Source organism: Pleurodeles waltl, chromosome 5, assembly GCF_031143425.1.
Source record: "Pleurodeles waltl isolate 20211129_DDA chromosome 5, aPleWal1.hap1.20221129, whole genome shotgun sequence".
NCBI classification, from domain to species: domain Eukaryota; kingdom Metazoa; phylum Chordata; class Amphibia; order Caudata; family Salamandridae; genus Pleurodeles; species Pleurodeles waltl.
In genome coordinates this window covers 746,067,512-746,081,732 of record NC_090444.1, presented here as the reverse complement: position 1 = coordinate 746,081,732, position 14,221 = coordinate 746,067,512, and the positions used below count along the sequence as shown (strand labels likewise).

Sequence of the window (14,221 nt, the reverse complement as noted above, 5' to 3'; positions counted from 1 at the left end):
AATTTTTTACTCTTTATATTTCAGCAAATGAATTGCTGTATACCCGGTATAGAATGAAAACGCACGTCAGGGTGCAGCTCATTTATTGGCTCTGGGTTCCTTGGGTTCTTGATGAACCTACAAGCCCTATATATCCCCGCAACCAGAGGAGTCCAGCAGACGTAACGGTATATTGCTTTCGATAATCTGACATTGCAGGGAAAAGTTACAGAGTAAACGTAGAGAAACATTTATGTTTCTTTCACCTCAATTTCAATATTTTTCTTTTTCAGTTGTTATTTTCTGTAGGAAACCCTTGTAGGATCTACACAAATGACCCCTTGCTGAATTCAGAATTTTGTCTACTTTTCAGAAATGTTTAGGTTTCTGGGATCCAGCATTGGTTTCATGCCCATTTCTGTCACTGACTGGAAGGAGAATGAAAGCACAAAAAATTGCAAAAATGGGGTATGTCCCAGTAAAATGCCAAAATTGTGTTGAAAAATTGGGTTTTCTGATTCAAGTCTGCCTGTTCCTGAAAGCTGGGAAGCTGCTGAGTTTAGCACCGCAAACCCTTTGTTGATGCCATTTTCAGAGGAAAAACCACAAGCCTTCTTCTGCAGCCACTTTTTCAATTTTTTTTTTTAAAAAAAACGAATTTTTCACTGTATTTTGGACAATTTCTTGGCCTCCTTCAAGGGAACCCACAAAGTCTGGGTACCTCTAGAATCCCTAGGATGTTGGAAAAAAAGGACGCAAATTTGGCTTGGTTAGCTTATGTGGACAAAAAGTTATGAGGGCCTAAGCGCGAACTGCCCCAAATAGGCAAAAAAAGGCCTGGCACAGGAGGGGGAAAAGGCCTGGCAGTGAAGGGGTTAAAGGAAGGGAACAGGATGCCAGGCCAACTCTTGTGTATCCACTGTCTGGTTGCTGAAGAATCCTGCTCTTGTCCTAACAGACATAAGTCATTGGGTTTGTGCGTGGTACGACTGATTTAAACTGGATTTTAGTGTTAAATGTGGAGAACACTAGGTTTCCTACGGTACACTCCCCACACACACCCCAAGTCCTCAGAGCCCAAGTTTAGTGTGGCTGAAGACTTTCACCATCTTGAAAAGTGAATAGGATTGGCCCTGGTAATTTTTACCTCATTACTTACGGTGTGGCAGTTAGTGATTTCCACCCACTATCTTGTGCCAGGTATAAATGTGGCACCTCCATACACCCACTTCAGAACACTGCTGCTCATGAGGAAAAAATAATGTACCTTCTGTCTGTGAGAGGAAACCTGAAGGACTGGGCCTGTTCTGTCTTGTCCCCAGGACAAAGGAGTGGACTCTAGGGGTCATTAGTAGACCTTGGCATTTTGCCATTTTGCTGGAATAACTGGAGTAATATCTGTAATTTCCAATTACTCTTTGAAGCAGAATTACTGATAATTATGCAATTACTCCTGTTCACGTAATTATGAGTAAATTAGGGGAAGGGGGATCCTACCATTAGAGCACTTTTTGCAAGCTAGATATTCGTGTTATATTTCTTTTAGCATTATTTCTTAGTGTAAAATGCATCCTCCCATCCAGTTTGCAGACAATGGTGCTATTTAGGCTAAGCAAATAGTGCTAAAAATGCTGAGAATACGTTGGGGTGATGAGTGTCCAAGTGTCTCTCCCGAGGTCCTGCAGTGCTTTAGAAGTATATCCCGGTGTTGATAGTAGCCTAAAGGGCTAAGGACTGATTTAGATCTTGGCGGATGGGTTACTCTGTCTCAAACGTGACTGGAATTCGGGGGGCCTTATTGTAATTTCCATAGGTTATAATAGAATGGCAATACAGCGGGCGGAATATCCGTCGCGTTTGTGACAGAGTAACCCCGTCCGCCAAGATCTAAATCAGGCCCTTAGTCAGAAGGTAAAAAAAAAAATCCCCAGGACAAATCTTATTTGTGTAGCCGACGCACGTTTTATTGCAGTCAGCCTCAAATTGCACCAATGTCTTGGTCTACCGCGACCAGTGACTATAATTAGAACTTTGTGCTTTTTGGTGCTATTTCTACTTAATTCTTTGTAAATTCATGTCTCTGGTTCCCCTTATTAGATTTTTGCCATTTTATTTTTTTTAACTGTACTCTTAGGATTTTTATTGTGTTGCATTTCGACTTTATCGCTGTGCCGGTACTGCATAAATACTTTATACATTGCCTTTGGAATTGCGGTTTACTAATTGCGATCTGTGAGCATCCCAATTAAGAAATCACATTTCCACATTTGAGAATCTCCATTGAGTTTCTTTTGTGATTCCCGTTGGCTCGCAAATAGACCTACCTCATTAACATTAATGCGATAGGTTGCAATTTGCAAACCACTGGGAATCGCAAAAATCACCAGTATTGTGGCCTGCTGGGGTCAGCAGACCACCATGTCTGTGATTGCTTTTAAACTAAGCAATTTAACAAAAAGATGCAGCACGTTTTCCTTGAAGATAAAAAGAATGCGTTTAAAAAGAAAAAAAAAAAGAAACATTTCAGTTTCATTTTTTAAGAGGAGGCAGTGGTCCATGGGGTTTAGGTTGTAATGGTCATCTGATATAATGTGAGTTTTCAGTCTTTCAAGGTGTTTGATGGGTGACTATAAAATAAGCTCTGATTGTGTTGTGCAGAGATACGCTTAAGGGCCTCAGTGCTTTTAATATGAGTTAATACCCTTATATTCAGAAAAGGCAGCAGTAGAACAAAACTATGTAATCTAACTGGCTATTGTGGTTCTCTTGATGTGTCGGCATGTCAGTAGACTGAACGCCAGGTGGATGTGCCAGGGTGCACACATACAATGTGCCTCGTTTTTTTCAAGTGCACCGTGGAATAAGTGTGAGATATAATTATATTGAACATTTATGAGGCGCACCTTGTAAACTGTATTATCTCCTGGCACATACATATTAGGTTTTACTGCACTATTTCCTAATTCAGCATTGCCTAATGCTTTATCAACCTAAGTATGATGATAGATCAATGTTCCCTAAAGGAATTCGGGCCACATGTACAAAAGTATTTAGTGTTCGCAAATGGCGAATTGGGCTGTTTGCAAACACAAACTGGCCTTTTGCAATGTAGCAACCCTACTTTGTGAGCCAGTAACCTATTACCGATTTGTAAAATAGGGTTTACAATTAATTATTAGGAAGGGGTGTGATAAGGACGTCCTTTCTTAATAGCGAGTTGAAATGCATTCGCATAACATTAATAAATTACTGACTCTGTGAGGTAGGTGTTAACCCATTCGCAAATGGGAAGGTGTCCCGAAGGGACCCCTTCCGTTTTGTGATTGGAGGCGCCAACATTTTTTAAGAGCAGGCAGTGGTTCCAAGTACCACTGCCTACTCTTGAAAAATGAAAAGAACACTTCTCCCTTAAGGAAGCAACTGCAATTAAAACAAAATGCTTTATTTAAAAAGCAGTCACAGGCATGGTTGTCTGCTGACACCAACATGCCACCATCCCTCTGGCTGGCCACCACTTGTTGGAGGACTGCTTTACAGTCTATGCACCAAACACAAGGGAAACCCATGTATAATTAGGGATCAATGGTAATGCTATGTTATGAGGAACAGAGATAGTAAACTAGCAATAAGGTAAACAATACACAAAATGGGCACAAATTCATGACGCCCAGATGATGTTGAATCAAGTGTTAAAAGCATACTTGTCATAGAATACAATACAAATAGGTGTGTAGAGGTAGCAACCCCTACAGGGCACTCTATACAGGTATCAGAACACAAACCGGCAGAATTGGGAGACACAACAAGAAAATAAAGTAATCAAGGTCACAACTTTATATTGTGCAACACTTCTGCACCCTTCTTAGAATCATATTTGATTAATGGTGTCAGAGTGTTATAAGTGAACAACGTTTTGATCCACTCTGAATTATGGGATCATCATCAGGACAAAACGATGCTCCCCTGGGGTAAATGTACACAAATCATAAACAAAACCTGTGGGATATTTTTTTTTAAAAAAAGGAAAAATGAAGGGAGGGTAAAAAAAAGGGGCAAAAGGAAGGGAGAAAAAAAAGATAAACAAGTTATACTGCTTCAAGGAATACAAAATACCTACAGCAGTTGAACAAAAATCATGCAAGGGGATCTCTATGATAAGACAAATCCATGCAGAAACTCTAATACAGTGGCTATCAAACCAGCAATTGTGATAATAGATATAAAGTGAGGGTGAGCTGTATTCACTCATACATATCACCCACCATGGAGTGAGTCCTCCAAAAATCAACTACAATAGAGGAAGCTGGTGGTATATAACCCCAATGTCAAGTTGTGTAATGGCACTTCAAGGTAGTAATGTGCCCTGCCTTGAGAGCGCTCCCCACAGGCACGGGGAACTGTAAAGAAAAAATGCTCATTTTAAATACAAGCATGTGGCCAAGATACGAAGTGGTGCTCTCAAATGGAAAAAAATAAACTCCATACCTATTATATACTCTCCCTATGGAAAATAGAAGTCACCAAAAACAATCATTATACCTTGTGGCTCGAAGACGTCTTTGAAGAAAAACACCTCCAAACCCAACACTAGATGGCAGGAGTATGCACAGCTTGTAAATCTACAGCACTACATGGCACAAATAGATGCTTACAGGGTAAGTTGCATTTTCCTTTTCCCCTCTTTGGTGGTATGGATCAAGGTTGACGTCTTACTCCCTCGAATGGTTAAGAGGTGCCCCAGGATATACATTTAAAGAACAAAGGGCCTTGTTAGGAAGCTGGTGGTCTTGAGACCGCCAGTGTCACAGTGGCTGTCAGGAACACTGCTGCTGTAGCGGTCTGACCACCACTTTAAGTAATCCTGACTGGTTGATTGACGTGCACGTCGGAATCACCCGCACTGCTGATTATGACCTGGTTCTGTGCCAGCCTTTTTAAGGCGGTATTGCTGCCATAAAAAGACTTGCGGAGAACAGGTGTAGGGGGCTACGGGGAAGCCCCTGAACTGCCCATGCACTTAGCATGGGCAGTGCAGGGGTCCCCTTGCCCAGCACCCATGCAATTTTCACTGTCTGTGCAAAGAGTGACATTGCGAGAGTGCTGGTGCACCCTGCAGGCGACTGCATTGCTGCCGACTCGATTATGAGCTGGAGAAAATGCTGCTGCCACTTTCCCGCTAGGCCGATGGGAGGAACCCTTGGTTTCCGACCGTCAGCCTAACGGGACAGTCTTAATGGGTCCGGTAGGGAGGCAGCCAGTGTGGCAGCAGCCTCACCATCGGAAGTTCGTTGGACGAGTCTCCCTGTCCGCTGAACTTCTAATGAGGTCCAAAGTGTTTAAAGGCATTAAACAAACCATGTTCATAAAGAGGAGATTTGAGTTTGTAAACCACAAAAAACATGTGAATAATAATAATAATGTAGAACCTGTGCAAAATTACTCTCTGGAAGGTTGATAATCTCTTAATCTCTTAGGTTACACATGGATAAAATATGAAAACAATAACCAGAATTTTTTTATGGTGAAATCTCCCCACAACCTTTTAATAAATAGTTGTGAAGGAAAACTATTGAAAGTTCAGTAAGAAAATAATATTATGAAAGTGCTCACTAGAGGGCCTCAGTGCACCATATTTGTACAGGAAAAGGCTTCTGTGTGCCTTAAGTATTCATGTACAGTAAGCTTGGGAGAACTCACAATTACTTAGGTAGGTACACCTGAATCAATGGTGATATTGTAGGTTTTCACATATTTATGCTGGCAATTCAGCCAGGTATGGGAGAACGCTGAAACTCAAGATATCTGTAAAACCTTCAGTCCCCCTTTCGTGAAATTTAGGTGCTCATTGAAGGTTTTCATGATGAGTGAAAAACTAGACAGCATCCAATGCAAAGTAGCACATATGGAAGCAAACCTATTGTAGCCACTGTTACTTTGGGGGGCAGCTGGCGAAACTGTGGCAGATAAGATTGATTCCCTCAGGGTCTTGCAAAACAATCCTCTTTAATCAGGACTCACTTTGAAGAAACGGTACAACAATTGATGGGCCCTTCAAGAAACTTAGGGCTTCATTATGAGTGCTTTCATAATTCTGATGTCAGAATATAACATTTCCTAGCTATCGTAATGTAAGACTTTCAGGACTCGGAGGCGAAGATTATGCTTTAACTTTCATTTCTTTTCTCCAGCAGAACTACATGAAACTACATTTCTCATGCGAACTTGGAAAAGTTGCAATTAATCAACAAACAACCTTAGTCCAGTAGAGAGTATAACAGTCCCATCTCAGCCTCTATGATTCACTTTCTTCCTGCAACATGCGCCATTAAATCCTCCCCTCATATTCTCCCTTGGAAGTATCATTGTTGAAACAAAAAACAGAGGGCTTACCACCAGCACCTGACGTGTTTATCCAACCATACAGTACTATAATAATTACTCATCAAAGCTGTAAGAACCACCACTGTAACGGTACTTGGTCAATATCACAACGTCAAACCAAACAGAATCTCGCTCTTCTAAGCAGTCAAGGAAAACCTTATACTTACTTATTACGCCTCATGCTACTGTCCTCACAGCTTATTATTTGGGGGGAGTGATCCCTAGTCCCCTTGGGGGTAAATAATCATCACCTCTGAGTCCTTAATAGAATTGAAAATCTTATGTTAGGAAATCTGGGAAAATGTATATTCTATGTCAGGACCGGAAGCAAGGAATATGCTAGTTTAAAGTTTATTGACCACCAAGGAGGCCATATCAATATGACTGGCTTAAAATAGAAGTGTTTGAAAGTTGACTCCGAAGACCAGTCAGCCGCATTCAAAATGTCCTCTAGTCTAGCCCTCAGTGAAATTGCCTTTGATGCCTTCGCTCCCCTGGCTGAATGAATGGGCCCTGAATTTAGAGGTGTCTATGCCAGTTTCTCGCATGACCCAAAGCACCCACTTCGCAATTGTTGGGGAAGAGACTGCTTTGTGTGGTTTCCTGATTACAATCAGTAGTTGTTGCTCTTCAGGAGGACGAAGCTCCTCCATCATACTCTCATAAGCCTTGACACAGCGAACCACACATAGTATTGGGCAATCCACAAATGCTTGGTATAAAACAATTGTCAAATTGCGCTTTGTCCTTTTGGATGAATTAAAGTTCATCCCTTTCGGGGTAAGTACTTCAGCCTGTTATGTCTAGGGCCCTGACATCCAACAACCCCCTTCAGAACACTATGCATAGCAACATTGCCAATTGTCAGATAGTTCCTTCCTAGAAAGATACTTATTATTTTCCCATGATAAAACAGATTTAGGACTATGTTGACATCCCACAGAGATGAGTATCTTCACTCGGGGGAAACGAAAAGTGGACTCCCCCCTAGAAGCCACAAAACTAGCGAGTGTTCCCCAAACAGGATGCCATCCACAGGCTCATGGCCCACTGAAATAGTATTGACAGAAAGATACATCAAACCATGCTGTACCATGTGGGCCACGAAATTCCAGATTTGAACAGTGTCTGCCCCCATGGCACCCAGGTCCTTCTGCATACAAGCACTCAGCCTTCGTGGCCAAACTGACTTGTACTGGTAGACCGCCCCTCAGCCCAATCTTTTGACAGGAGGGACTGAGCGAGACACGAAAGGCCTGGAGTTTCTATCATTCCCTGTAATCCGCCACATCATAAGAGACAAAGTAACCTGTGTTATCAATTGGTGGGGGATTCCCAGCCAGATCCAGGATCAGATCTGGGAGATGGGGTGTTGGACGGGTGAATCCCAGGAAAATTCCAGTAGAAATGGAATCCATACTTGTGCTCTCTACACTAGAGTCAGCACTACAACCTCTGATATCTGCTGCCTGACCTGGGTCAATAATTTTGTTATCGTTAACAAGACGAAAGCAGAGCTGAGCTCTTCATTCTAAATCTAAAGAAAGGTGTCCATCACCGCCACCTCCGGGTCTGGTCTCCAACTAAAGTATTTGGGAATCCAATAAGCCACTCTCAATGCAAACTTGTTGAATTTATAGGGACCCCATCATGTCCAGACCTGCTTGAAAACTTAGGATTTCATCTTCCAGCACCTGGAATCCCGAAGATATCTGGAATTCCAATCTGCTACCTCGTTATCGATAGACAGGAGATGCTCTGCTCTGACTGAGACCTTATATTCCATGCAGAACTCTGAGTTCCTGGTTAGATCTGACAGAGTCTTTGACCTTGTACCCCCTAAATAGTTGATGTAATGAACTGCCACTACATTATACATCTTGGGAAGTACCTGGCCCCTGAATCTTCTTCCAGCACTGGCCTGCAAAGGATTCCGCAAGGAGCTCAGGGCAATCGATATGTAATCGATATGTAATTGCTGTTATTGAACAGATCATTTTCTTTCTGTAGAGAAATCACTGGAGCGGGTACCCCACCTGACTTGCTGGTCCCTGACTCAATGACTAAATCAAGACTGGATCTGAAAATTGATCTCCCATTCCATGCCTCCATATGGATGAGCCACCACTCTATTTCTTCTCTGGTGTCCACTGAAAGAGGCACTGTCTGTGAATATAACAGCCTTTTCTTCAGGTGACAAGCTTCAGCCATTGGAGGACCCTTTAGTGCAAGTGCTCCAGAAAGATCGCTTGTGTCAACAATGACAGGAGACCCACAGTCTTCACGAGTGACATAAGGACATGGATTTCTTTGTCAGAGTCTTCTGAAGCAGTTGTCTGATCTTCGTCATTTTCCTTGTGGGGAGACTGAGGGTTTCTGAACCCAAATCTGTGACGAAGCCCAAGAATGTCACTCGTTGGGAGAGTGTACCAGCTCTGATTTTTCCATGTTGATCACTAACCCAGTCTTCCAGCAAGTTTATCTCATACTGCAGGTGGCCCACTAAGGACAAGCACTCCAGATCCATCAGAAGGATGTAGTATGGTTAGATGATGTGTCGCACACCCTGGGATCTGAGTTGTTCCATAAATGGTTGAGAACTTGAGTAAATTACTTTGGGGCAATGAGAGACCAAATAGGAGCAAGGTGAACTCACACACTTGAGATTTCCATTAAAACTAAAGGAATCTGCGGTGGGTGGGAATATTGGAATGAAAAGATAAGCATCCTTCAGGTCCAGTCTTGCCATCCAGTTGCACCATCGAAAAAGAACCCTCAACTAGTGGAATTTTTTCATTTTGAAATGGTGGAACACCATCCACTTGCTGAACTCCTGCAGATTGCTCACTGGCCAGTGGCTCCGTCATGCTTTTCTACTAGAGAGAGGTTGCTGAGAAAAGGTTGGGGTGTACCACAGAATGCGTGATTACCCCTTTGTCTAGAAGGGAGGATATTTCCTTGTGTATGAGCCTGGAATTGAGTTCTGAAAACACCAGAGGACGAGACCTGTGGGTTGGTGTGGAGTGCTGTAAAATTTGATGTGGAACCCTTAGACTGTTTGGAACACCCAAGTATCCTTTGTCAAAGCCCTCCAATTGTCCACAAGCCAGCCAATCTGCCCATCACCTTTAGGTAGGTGGAAAGAAAGGTAAACTCTTACCTTGATTTCCTGCGGCATGGTGACTTCTGGAGAACTGACCTTTGGAACCTCTGTTTCTGGGGTATGCTCTGGACAGGAGGAAACCTCTGAATCTGACTGCATCCTGCCACTGCCCCTGCTTTGCCCCCTGACTTCAGGTGGGGGCTGAGTAGGACAAACAGCTGCCCGTGAGTCCCCTGCCACGATAGGCCCCAGAAAATACCCTGGGCGTAAATTTGCACTTCAAAGAAAGTGGCAGCAAACTTGCCTAACTCTTTCATAAAGGTTTCCCCAAAGAAGCCCCCTTAAGTAATCGGGCCATCCTCCAAAGAGGACAAATCTCCCAGTTTGGGGTTGAACTTAATAAGCAAGGACTGACGCCTCTCCATGGACAATGCACAGTTCATGTTGCTCAAAAACATAATAGTGCGCTGCTCACAGCTGGAGAAAACCTCAGTATCCCAATGTTTTTCCTCCTCCTCCATATTGAGGATCTTAGTGAGGGGACCAATAATGTCTAGAAGCTAGTTCTGGCATGAACGCCAGGATCTAGCACTTCCTTTCCCATGGTCTTCTGAGAAGCTTAAGACAATGTTGAGGGTAAGTCTTTTTGAGAGGGGGGTGGGAAGCCCTGGCAAAGGCGTTCCTAGCAAAGAGGGGTTGCTGGATCTGTTCTTACAGGCGCATCAACTTGCACCCTAGTGCACCATCACATACAAGACTGTTTTATAAATGGAATCGTCCGTGGCCTCAGAATTCTTAAGTGCGAGGCAGAAAGGACAAATAGTCGTCTTCCATCCCAAACTCTGGAGCCTCCAGCAGATTGGTTTGGATTGCATTGTGAGGACAATTTATGCTTGGGTTACTAGATAGTTCTGACGTGGTCATTGACCTACAGTGAGTGTGCATCTGACACTGTACACCTGTTCTGATACTGGGGTAGACACCCAGGTCAGCGTCCTCTCACCGTATTATTTTTCACCGGCCCGCACGCAGGGTGTACATTCAACAAAATTTTGAGTCAGGGATACTAATGCAGAGCTCTTGAGAGGGGTGCCACACTCTGGGGCCAGCGGGCAAGGACAAGAGGCTCAGCAGTCTGCACGCCTCAACCAAAACTTGATTGAATACGATCGCACCAACTGCGTAGGAGCGCGCCGGAGAACAGGAACGCCTTCTAGCAGTGAGAGGACCGCAAGGCATGTGCACTGCCCACTTCAACACATGAATAAGTTTGCTGTGAGAGGGACTTTCAGAACGTCCCTGGGGCGTTTACAGAACGATTGAGAACATTATGAGAACATGCATCCTGAAAGAACCAATCTGTGAGGCAGATAAGGCACTTAATTTGAGGAAATGAAAGAGCACTTAACTGCAGCAGCTGGAAAGAAAGAGGATCAAAGAGGCTGACATAGGACTGTAATACTCTCTGTGGGCTATGAATGGTTGTTGATTAAATGCAACTACCCCATGTTCTCTTGGGAAAGGTAGCTTTATGAAGTGCTGTTGGCTGCTGGAGAAATAAAGAAAAAAGTTATTTCATAATCCTTACCTCCGGTCCTGACATAGAATTTTAAGTTCCATTGATTTACCACAAATACATGCTGTTCCACTGTGCTGATGGCAGCCAAAATGTCTGGGTCAAATTGTAGACGAAAAGGAGGAGTAACCTGGAGGATCAGTGTAGTTTTTCGGATTGCCCTGATGATTCACGTTCCCTCCCCTTTCTGGTTGATTCCTTCAATACAAATTTATCAGAATGGTGTGGGATATGTACCACACCTGGTAAATACCAGACCCCTAGGGTGATGTATTTACCATTTGTGATACGTATCTCCTGTTCTGAGTTTTCAAAAGAAGAATAAGGCATAACATGCAAAATCATTTTTTATCACACTGAATTCTGCATGTCTTATCTTTTATCCAGGTCTTTTCTCCCAATATGTTTTGGCAGGTTTGACCTGCCAGAATTTATTGGAGGGAAACTGCAAGGATGTTACAATCATCACACAAGTTGAAATTCCGACCCCTGTGAAGAACATGTGTTTGTACAGGGATCGGAATTTAGCCCTCGACGCACGAACGGGGCATGTGTGGTACTAATACCACGAGAATCAATAAGTCCTAGATGAAGTGACACTCGTCACAAGTACCAGTGTAGGTTAGCTCTTTATATTGGTGCATTTTATAAGGCTGGCAATGAAAATCTGGGTTTAACAAACATACTTCTACTTCCTCAGAATAGTGACCTCAGCAAATTTTAGCTTGACTTATATTGAGACCAGTAAAGTCTTGTATGTGGTTTTCTGTAATTCCAGGATACTGAAAGCTGACCCTTGGGGAAATAATTTCTCTCCCAGTACTTCTGAGGGATCCCACGTGCAAGGCAGAGCGAAGAAGGAAGGGTTCCCATGCTGAGTGCTATCACTAGGGCTCACTTCCTCCCAGAAAGTACAAAAGGGCCTTTGTATTCATAATGAGTGTGAAGTGGTCACCCTGGATGGTGCGCAAAGGCATGAAGTTCTCTAGGCTTGTCATGATATTTATTATTCTGTTCATCCCAGGTAGAGCTAAGGCAACCTGTGTTTGTGCATTCACTAATGACTTGTTACAAGTAGTATTTTATGAACTTGTAGAAGTTTTGTACATTTATATAACTGCATTATTAACAACGTGCAGAATATGGATCTACACTCAAATTTACATGTATACACTTACATAATGTTATCTTTGCAACAATTTTAATATGAGTTGTTAAAGTGCCCTTTCTTGTCTTATGCTAACTAGACCCAACTCCATCTTGTTTAGATGACAGCCCCACCCTGCATATTCACTGTTTATTATTTCTGCTGCTGCAGCCAAGCAGAGTCCTGTTTGTTTATTTACGAATGGGGCTTTTCTCAATGATATCTGTCTAACATGGGCTCAGTAATGTTACAAACTTCAAGGTTTCTTTGATCTGCTTGCTGTATTACATTCATTCACAATAGTTCACTGTTGTTTTGTAACTAGTTTGTTCTGCCATCTCTGGATGATATTAACATAAAGTAAGTGGAATCAATATTCATGTGTTGGGATAGTGCTTAGGTGGAAAGGCAGTATGACACTCTAATTTTCTGTGCTTTGCTGAACTTCTATTCCTTTGCTCATGCCATGATGAATTTGCACTTTTCATTCTGTCCTGTGAGACGTTTTACTATATAAACCCTCAAACTTGGGGGTGAGCCAGAATCGTAGAGCTGACTTTCGTATGCTTCTTGGGATGCTGTCCGATTTATTTCTGATTTTGATGCTCTTTTGAGGCTTAGGAATGTTTTTGACTTTGCCTATTTCCTTGCCTTATGGCAGTGACTGAATGCACCTACAAATTCTGTACTGTACCATTTGAATTTTTGTAATATATCTTATTACATTTTCTAATTCCTCCCTAGAACTTATTTGTTGGGTCTGTCCTTCCTAAGTTGGCTGTATTCTTGATGTTCTGTTTCTGTACCTTGTTTTGTTCATGAAATTGAGGTTTAACACCACCCCAATTCATACACCCCCTGGCATGCTACTAAAGTGACATTTCCGGTTCCAAATGTTGGGATTCCTCTCATACCCAAACATTTGATAGCTGACGATTTGTAGGTGCTAAGGGGGTACCAGCACATTTTCACCCGTTCCCATACTGACTTTCTGTCTACATTTCTGAATCCACTCGATTTCCCAATGGATTTGTCAAGTGAATTTTTCATATACATTATTTGCTGAGATCCTGACAGCATTGTGGCTGTTCCTGAGCAAAAAATGATTTTAAGTATTAGTAGACAAGAGTGAATCTTGAGATTGAGAGTGTATTGATGTGCCAGTGATGGGTTCTGAAAGTTGTAGTTGAGAGTACAGTCTGGATTGAGTGATGGGCTGTTATGTTGCATGTGAGATGGTTATCTGATGTTGATTCTTGCTTTAGTTGGTGGTTTAATCCCTGTGACTTTAACGTCCTTGTTTTATTTATGATTTGCCTTAAAAGTTTTAGTTTTATGATATTGTTTACTATGTAATTGGAGTAGTTGTAATCCAAGATCTCAAGATATTGTTGTTGAACTACAATTTGATGGTGTGTTTTTGTGGTTCTTTAGTCATATAGATAGGACTTTTTCTGAATTAACGGGTTTTCTTTTCAGGGTTGAGTATGCCTGAGATTGGTGTTATTTGCTCTTCGGTGCATGCAGTAAGAAGATTAGCTAGGGCTGGATTGCTGCTGGACGGGAATGTACTTTAGAGTGAATTAGTTTGACAAGTGCTGCAGAGATACTGGTCTTGTTTGTATTGTTTGCCAGATTTTTGTTTTTTAACCTGCTTATTTTCTCCTGTTTAAGATGAACAGATATGATTTATTTTGTTTATTTGTGTCTGTTTGGTGAGAGAAGAGCTGTGTATTGTTTATCCATTCACTGAAAAAGCTGTGTTGCAATTAGTTAGCCTCCTTAGGAGTTGTGCTGGGGTTGGAAAGATGTCACCACAGAGTCACGCTGTCATTGGTTGATTCCTGCTAAAGTTGCAGTGTAATTGGTAGACCTTTTGCATAGCCACACTGGTATTGGTTGTTGTTCGTTCACTTGCTCTGTGTGGGTTTTGGATTATTTTGAGCAAAAATAATGGCTGCTGTGTTGAAAAAGCCTAAAGCTTCTAGCGTACCTGTTACAGAGGGACAAAAGATCCCTCCAGAGTGTTCGCCTG

At 42.4% G+C, this 14,221-nt stretch overlaps 1 protein-coding gene across 1 annotated transcript in view; it reads left to right on the top strand.

The window, feature by feature from the left end:
- ACOXL (acyl-CoA oxidase like) overlaps positions 1-14,221 on the top strand; it is a 981,865-nt gene that overhangs the window by 235,269 nt on the left and 732,375 nt on the right. The gene's annotated exons all lie outside the window — the stretch shown is intronic.